Source organism: Aptenodytes patagonicus, chromosome 4 (assembly GCF_965638725.1).
Source record: "Aptenodytes patagonicus chromosome 4, bAptPat1.pri.cur, whole genome shotgun sequence".
Taxonomy (NCBI): Eukaryota; Metazoa; Chordata; class Aves; order Sphenisciformes; family Spheniscidae; genus Aptenodytes; species Aptenodytes patagonicus.
In genome coordinates, this window is record NC_134952.1 from 25916807 (window position 1) to 25926252 (window position 9446).

Below are 9446 nucleotides of genomic sequence, written 5' to 3' on the forward strand. Positions count from 1 at the left end.
GTTATGACAGGACATAGCATCTGTCTGCTTTTATATTGTAAAGACCCTGAGGGCATCACCAGGCCTGCTTGTCCCTGCCCACCTCCAGGGGCTCCCCCTGCCCTTCCAGGGCCCAGGACCCCATTTCAGCCCCTCAAGGCCATCGGACCCTGCCCCAGCTCCCCACAGCCCTGTCCAGCCTGACCACGGGCCCCACTGAGCTGGGCCTACCTGCAGGCCAACAGCCCAGCCCAGCCTCAGCCCGGCCCCAGGGAGGCGCTTGATGCCCAGAGGTGGGGTTGCCCTGGTGCCCCCCCACCCTGCCCCACTCCCTGGCTGGGGCAGTGGGACAGACCCTAGCTGCGAGGCCCAGCCCTGCCATCCCCGGGGGAGCCTCCACCACTCTCCACATCCCTGCCCCAGGGAGCCGCCAGCCCCTGCTGCACCATGACACGAACCATGAAAAGTGATTAAGTAAAAAATGTTAAAGAAAAGAAATGCAAACACCCCAGGAAACTTACATGATTTTTCAATATCCACTTGATTAGATTTTTCTAACCTGAACTCCAACCTGAATTTCAAGTGCAAATCACAGCAAGTTTTCATCTTGCTCCAAGAATTAAAATACACTAGAGGAGAGCACCTGGTCAAACACAACCAGTGCCCTGGTGACTCCAAACCAGGCGTCCCTTCTATGGGCAACTGCCCGCAATCGTGGACCACCGGACTTAAATCCTCTGCAAGAGATCAGCTGGGCCACAAACATCACATTTCTTGTAGCCCAAGTTTTCATTGTGTTAAATGTAAGAAAGGTAAAAAGCAGTGTAAAGCAAGTATGTTCACTGCATCGGAAATAACCGGTCAATGCTTCTCTTAACAACAAAAAAAAAAAGTCAGGCATACGCATACCTCAAATCTACAGGATATAGAAAGCTTCCATAAAATAAACCTATGAGGTATCACCAACATTCAAGACTTCTTTTATCTGCTATCTAACAGTGCCCTGTGAAGGTTTTTGGGTTTTTTAGAGATATATATATGGTTTTTATATTTATATATGTGTTTATTTCCCTTCAGCTCTACCATGTCACAGCTGAGCGTCAGGAATTCTTAACCATTTCTCAGACTGCAGTACACTTCACAATAAATGTGGAAGAGAATCAATTATTTCAGAAATAATTTTTAAATGCCACATACAATTTCCTCCATAAAAATCAGCTTTTAAATAATTGTGAGAACCAAATCTTATTCAGTTCCCTCAAATGTTGATGCAAAGAAACACAAACACTGCCAGCTTGAACAATCCATTTTGCTCAGACAATTAAGAGTGTAAAATTTAGTATCTTGCGAAAACAGAGAAAGTCACAGGAAAAAAGTTACTGGAATCAAGACTAAACTGTGTATTTTAAGACTTCTCTCAAAAACTACACAGCTTTAAAGACACCTCTTCCTCTTTACCCCAAACACCGTAACTTCAGATACCAATCAATTATGTTTCCTATATTCAGAGGGCTCACTTATGAAGTAGAGCTTAAGTGTTTGTTTTCCTTTGATACAAAAGGAATTAATGAGGGAGCTGGTTGGCCAATATCTATTTTTAATGTTTCTATATTTGATGTAATTCTGTATAGGTGAGCGTGAAGACATATGTAGCAATAAAGAACAGGCAACAGGATGGGAAACTATTAGAAGAGCTGGTATTTCTATGAAAGATTTTGCATCTTGGAAGCTCATGTTTTACTCGTTACTCTCCAAAGGTAATAACACAGCTTAAAGGGAAATTGTAATCTTTCCATATACAAACAGAAACATTGAGTAAGAGTAAGCTTAGTAACCTTCTCATTTAGCAGTGGGTCACCACTAGATGATGAAAAAAATTTCAGATCACTGCAGAGATTCGAGATATGACAACAGGAGTGAAAGACAGCCCAGTCCACCCAACTCAAGGAAGTTAATTATTTCCTAGAGAAAACGTTATGGGGGAAGTTTGTTTACAAAGCAACAGAAGAACCCGAAATTTGATACTGCAGAACTCTTCAGTTCAGCAAACAAAACCCTAACAAGAAAGCAGGAACCTGGAAATAGATAAATTCCACACAGATTTTTTTTTTTTCTCTTCTTTTAAAGAACAAAGGCAATCGGCTGGGCAAGCGTTGCTATGGAGACTTCCCATTAAAAATTACAATCCAGAAATAGAAAGTCTATTATTTTCTAAAAGATACTTCAGATTTGATTGCTTTAAAGTAATCTAAAAATACCATTTTTAGCATCATTTAAATCATGAAACAAGAAACACTGACTTAAAAAAATTAATCTTGACCTTAGGTTGTATTTGTAGTTTCAATTTTCTAAATGTGATTTAATTTTCCAAAAGATTAAGTCTTGCCAATGTATCACATTTTACTAAATGAGAATAGAATATCTCAACATTTATTAAGGCCTGTGTATATGGTATTTCATACATTTATTCAAATGCCTATATTGTACATTTTCATTACATTGACACAATGAAGATTAACAGATTATTTATCTGGAATTGTGATATCTCTCCTTGCATGTAGATGGAAATTGGAATCCATCTAAATTGTGCAAAAGCATCACTTCAAAATTAAACGTATTAGAACTTCTTTAACATGCTGAATACACGACAAAGTAAATTTATGAAAGTTATTCTACATTAAAAATGAATTTATTTTTAAAAGGAAGTTTTATCAACAGAATTGTTTCAGACACCATGTGCTTCTAGGTTTTAGAACACCTATATCACACACTGTTTAAGGGAAATTATTAGAAGCAGATTAAGACTTTTTCATTGGTCTTTCCAACACAAACTGCCCTTGGCAAAGACAGTTTTTCTTACCACCATGAAATAAAAACAGAAACTCCTCAGCATCTTCCCTGGCCAGGCTTTCCAAATTTCATGCATTGACATACACAGCTAGAGACCTCCATCTCAGGACTCCCTTTCTCCATTAACAATTTCACTTGGCATCTCAGGGGGGTTTGTTTTTAAACTTTCCTTCATTTTGAACCTTCACAATCATTTTCTAAACTTCAGATCAGGCAATCCTTGAATTGAACTAGTTGGATAAACAGAAAACAGGAAACACTGCCTGCACCTACAAATGATTCTACTACCAACTGATCACTTCTGCAAACCCTGTCCCACCTGCTCTGGGACTTTTTCCATTTCAAACAATGAGCTGTTCTTCCAAAATTTCAACAGCTTTGTGCATCCTGGATTCCGTAAGAGACTGAAATAGATTATAGCAGTTTTATGCCTTAACATAAGCAGTCACAACTTTTTAAAATTTTTATTGTTAAATACAATTTTAATTTTGTTAATATGGTTTAATCCAACTTCACAACAGAACTTTATTAAACAGACATACTCCCCCACTCCTCACCTCTTCCTCCTTTAGTCAGAGAAAAGCAATATTCCCTTGTACAACTTAATTCAGAGAGCAGGATTCTCTCAACGCAGCAGGAAAGACAATGGCTGTCTTGATTTTGTTTTTAATCCAGTTGCTGAAGTACAGATCCCAAGCAGTCATCTCACAACCATCATGAACAAAACTACAGAGGTTACACCATTCCCTGCTCTGAATCTTGATTGAAATTATTATAGATTAAACAGGACTTAACAGATCTTTGCTGTACTTCATAATTCAATTACTGTACATTACCAACTGAAAACCATTTTATTCTGTAGTGAAACAGAAAAAACAAGTCTTTCAGGAAATACAGCATTCCAATATTATGTCAGGTTGCAGATGACTTAAGTACTGAACCGACCCCACAATAAAACCATGTCACATGAAGACTACGGTTTAATTTGTTTGCTCATGGAGCTCCCTTCTATTTACTCTGAGCCAGAGAGTAGCTTGATTTTTTATGAGGGTGCAAAAGCGGAAAAGGAGCAAGGCAACACCCTCAGCTACTCACCTGAACCTCAAGCATGGCCAGATTTTCAATAATCTGATCACACATGCTATCCCTTGCTCTTAACACCTGGAACTGTACCAAGTGATAGCAAGTAACTTACCTAGACTTACCCAAAAGGAAAGGTAAGTGACAAAGGCAAGATAACTACAGAGCAAAATGAATGTATGAACGAGATTAAAATACTGTTTAAGTATTTGAGGACAAACTGTAGGGATCTGGCCAAGAATGAATAACCTAGGTTGTTTCCATCTCACATCTAAAAGTTGATCTCTAAATAAAGCTTTACTTTCCTTTAGTTCTCATTTGAGAACCTCTTCCAGAAGCAAGGATGGTATCAAATGAACTTAGGGACATTCCTCAGATTAGTTTTTTCATACAATCTTCAGAAAAAATAAGATCCATGCAAATTTCCCTATTTCCAATACAAAATGTGTTACATGAAGACACTTTGCTGTGACCAAAAGTGGTACGAGTTTCTCCACAATCCATCTCCAGAACTGAGGAAATAGTACAGATTTTTAACCCCATAAATTTCAGTTTGGTAGATGAAAGCGACACAGGGGTTAATCTAACAAGTATACAGCATACTTTGCCAGAACAATGTCACTGTGATTTTGGCTATTGTTAATTTTTAATGATTAATCTCCTGTTTATGCAGACTTGCATACGAAACTCATCCAGTCAGCATCTGCTAAAAAGAACTGTACTAAAGATCCAACATTAATCAAAATCAAGACAAATTATCAAAAGCCCCACAAAATAATACACACATTCCACCCTTACTGGGAATTACTTTTCCAGAGTCATGCAGGAGCATTAATTAGCAGCCGATGCACACCGCTATTGTTTTGACATACGCCACAGATCCTGTTCTTCCTCATTGCTTTGATTAAAAGTTTGGCTTAGGGAGACGTTTATGTCGTTCCTTTTACTAACGGCAGCAGCTACTTCCAGGCCGCCGGCAGGGCGCAGGGCAGGGGCCGAGCTGCCGGGTCCCGGTCGGCCGCAAGCTCTGCCCCAGCCCCAGGGCCGCGGGCCCGGCTCCTGCTGGCTGCCGCCGCCTTCCCGCCTACCTCACCTCACCCTTTCCTTTCCTGGGCACAAGAGACCTGGACACTCTCCCCCAGGGCAGCAAAAGGCTATTGCAGAGAAACAGTGAGCCACCTCAGATCTCCGATTAAATTAGGGCTTTTTTTTTTTTTTGGTACACTGACACAAAGTTTTTTGAATGATCAATAAAAGCTTCAATAGCTCCCTCTGCTGCCAGCAAATATGTATTTCAGCTGCTCTATGCAAAACCTGCTCGCAGCTGACAGAAAACGTCACATTCCCATCTCTCTCTATGCATATACATGTATCTGTATGTGTATACACACATAGCTATGTAGAATCCTTGAAAAATAAGATTTGGGAAATCCAAAGATTATACCCAAAGATTTGGGTATTTTAATTTAACACTCTCCTAAGATTGCTGCTTTTAAAGGAAAATTATTTTGACAGTAAATCAAAATACTGAAGGCCAGTAGTTAAATAGTATTTTCATATGATAATTTCAAAATACTATCTTATTCAACGCAAAAATCACACCATATTACCTGGGTATCTAGCTGGATATACAGTGACACTCATGGAGCAATGGCTAATTTTTTAGGACAGTAAGAGACAAGAGTTTGTCTCAAACTGCTGCTGCCCTTACTATCACTACTATTTTTCAGTCTTCCTCCCAGTTTCCCAAGTCTTTCATACTCTCGTTGCTGCCTCCTCTCCGTACCTGCCCCTCTGCCATCAGGTATCAGCTAGGTTTTTTTAATTGTTTTGCTGTTGCAGTTTTGCAACAGCAAAATGGCTGTTTTGCTGCATGCTGACAGCTACAAAAAGGTTACTGAAGCAAATGCTCTCTATTCCTCATGACCACCATTGCAAGACCATCAACATAACTGCGCAGTACAAGCATGAGTGCCTCCTGTCCACCACTGCAGCACACTTAACTCTGCAGTCCAGAAGAAACAAGACTGGGATGACTAACTGAAAATAGGCGAGGAAACGACAGCTAGCACAGGAAGCAGGGCAGGGGGGTGGGAAATGAGTGTTTACATATATAAAAGTGAGCAGTTACATTGATAGAAAAATAACATTTGCCAATATATCCTCTTTTGTGGAAGACACATATGCTATAGCTAAACTTGATGCCATTGCATCTCTACAACACTAGGGGTTGCACAGATAAAACCTAAGAGGAGCTATTTCAGTTAAGATGTAATAGGCCCACTCTGCAAAGACGTTACACAGACCAAGACAAAGGAAGCCTGACTGCACATCCAGAAACAGACAGCCAAGCAGTACCCACCTCACAGGATCTGGACTAAGGGCCATCCACGTCACAGGTGACTTGGTATCTCTTCTTATCTAAACTTACTAGCAAAATATACCACCAATCCACTATCACCCCTGGTCACAGATAATTCAGAGGTCACTTACTCTAACAGCACAAACAGCTTTCAGATCTTGCTGCTATACCTATTCACAGGCTTCCGCCATCTTCACGCTTCCAGCACTACAGGCCTGGTGTCTCTCCTACCTTCTTTTCTCTGAGAGTTAGAGGAACAGAATCCTACTTTCTCAAACGACTCAGCTTCCTTTTTCTCATCTTGCTCCAGCCTTTCATATCCTTTTACTAGTTTTGCCTCACCAGATGGTCTTAACCTGCTAGGAACACAGCTCTGGGGCTGACTGGGTGCCTTGCAGCCCTGTGCAGTGGTAGTTCAAAAATCAGCCAGCCCTGCCACAGGTGGTGCAGAGAGGAGAAGAAATGGTGCATCCAAAGCAAGAGATATAATCAAATTATGGCAAGAGTAAACAGACCAGCAGCACCTTATTGCACACCCCCTACAACTGGAGAGGGAAAAAAATTAAAGAAAATCAACAAGGATACAGAAAACAAGAGAGAAATGGAAATTGCATCCAGCATCTGCCAGTACTTTGAGCGTAACTGCAAACTTCCCTCAAACAAAATTCCCAAATACAGGACTTCACAAAACACTGAGGAAAAAAATAAATCTAAATCCATCTTTATCTGGCTAAGTCTTACATGTTGTTCATTAATATTAGATAGCCAAGGCTTAACCACTCCGTTTTCTTGTTTAGTCATCAGCAGTAGTATTACACACTTCACAGGAAAGGAAAGAACAGGCCTAAAGTGCACAGAAACCCTAGTCTAATAGATACAAATTGATTTGCACTGCAAACTACATCCGGGGCACAGGTGGGAGTACTCAACATACATTAAACATCCAGAAAACTTAATTTCTGAGGAGAAACAGTCTCATGTTCCAACCCAGTAGGCACTTTCAACATTACCAAACCAGAACAGACCATATGTCCTCCTCTCATTTAGAGATTAATAACCTCAGAAAAAGGCACTTTTTAACCCACATCATTTTGTATTAGTATGCAGTAAGTACAAGCTCAATTAATTGTGAGGAGAAAAAAACAACAAAAAACCAAACCCAAACAAACTTATCTGACACCCTTTTCTCCTGTCTTTTCCTATCATGCTTTTAGTGCCCATCTCCCCCCTTCTGTGTCTTTCAGTTTGGCTCTGCTACCCAGCACCAGTCAGCCACACCTCTCCAGCAGGCCGAGAGCCCCCCACTCCGAGCCACACACACACACACACTTCAGGAATACTGGAGCCTCGGTTCATTTCTACAGAAAGCACCTAGATGCAACATCTATCCACAGACTTGAAGCACGCAGAAAGGCACTTGTGCTTTAACTTTTTTTTTAAACAAGACCAGCTGGCTGAAATAACGCTTCTTTCCACAAGTGACACACAAAACACTTGTGAGTACAGGGATCATATAAGGTACCAATTTTGTCAAGGTTTCTGTACATGTGAAAAATAGGGAGACAGTTCAGAAAGAAAATGGTAATGAGCTACCAGGTACACTATGGCATGCTTTTCAACTGAGGTTCTTTATATAAAGAGATTCAGAAATAAAAGAAATGCTTTAATGCTTACCATGTTTCAAAAATACATTGCACATCTGCTCTGTGCTCTTTACAAGTAAAATCAGATTTTATTAAAGATAGAAGTAGCTCCCTCATCTGTTTTGCTACAGCAGCATGAGGTAGGATCCTAAATTTTGGCATAATGCTCTACTAAAAAAGTGTCTGTATTGGGGAAAAACAACAGAAGTATTATCAATATAAAAAAAGTTCCATCTGGAAAAAAAATTCTTCACATTTCTTTTGAGGACCTCTCTATGTCAATCTCATTATAATAGAATTTCTCAAACTTTAATAGAGCAATCCTCCTGTATTTCAATATATGCACATATTATCTAATAAAAACTGTGTATTACACAAAATTACAATCTTCTATCCTTATCTATTCTGGCATCAAAGTTTGTTGACATGATTATATTTCCATTCCGTTTTAACTTCAATATAACCTGAAATTGTTAATGAAAGCATTAGAAAGTCAAGGAAAAGGGGGCAGGGGGAAAACATGCTAAGGGAACAAGAAGTGGTATAATTTATTACTGTCAGGTTATTTTGTTATGTAGAACAAAAAAGGAACAAAAAAAAATCCCTGAAAATGAGAATTGGAAAGTGTGTTCAATTTCCAGAAGCTTCACAATCAGCAGTGTCTCAATTATCTTTGAAAATTAAGGCCTGGAGGGATTTTTATTATTTTTTTTAATTCTGAATATAAACTACAGCTGTATATAAACCTCTAAAATTCAAATACAGACCTCAAAACAGACCTTGTGTGATGCAGCTAGGAACATTGAAATAAAGAACAAAAAAATGCAAACAGCATTGTACACTGATAATTACATCTCAGCTAGCCACAACAACTTGCTTTGAGCCTCCTTCACACTATTCATACAGCAAAACTCATTTTTAATGGCACTTACAAAGCGTAGTCATCTGTGAGAACATAACAAATTAAGCATTATAGTATCACAGAGGGACACAGGCTGAGAGGAAGCAACTGCAAAGAGCTATCATTTGTAATTTTTCATTCCATACCTTATGAAAATAATTGAGAATAAAGATAATGTGTATTTTTTTAAAAGCTCAATGTCAAATATAATAAAAAGTTAAAAGTCTTGATACTTTAAAGGTAAAAGGTCTTTAATCTAATCAGATACCAGCTTGGATTAAAGCATAGATTTTCTTCTTTCCCATATAAAATATGGAACTAAAGTAATATTTGCAATTCTCCTTTCTCAAGAAAATAAAACTGCTCTGAAGTACAACACACAACAACCTAACCTCACTACCTCAATGAACAAAAACTTAAGATGCAAAGAGATTGTATTATACATTAAGACTGTGCAAAGGTTAAATTTCACACAATGGATGCGAGCTTAAGGAAGTCACAAGTAAGCTTAAGAATCAAGATTTTTTATTTACTGCTTGGTAGTACAAAAGTTGTATATAAACTATTCTGTTAAAAATACATCTGATATGCAAATTTAAGAAAGGCAGACTAATATGGCAATATCCATACC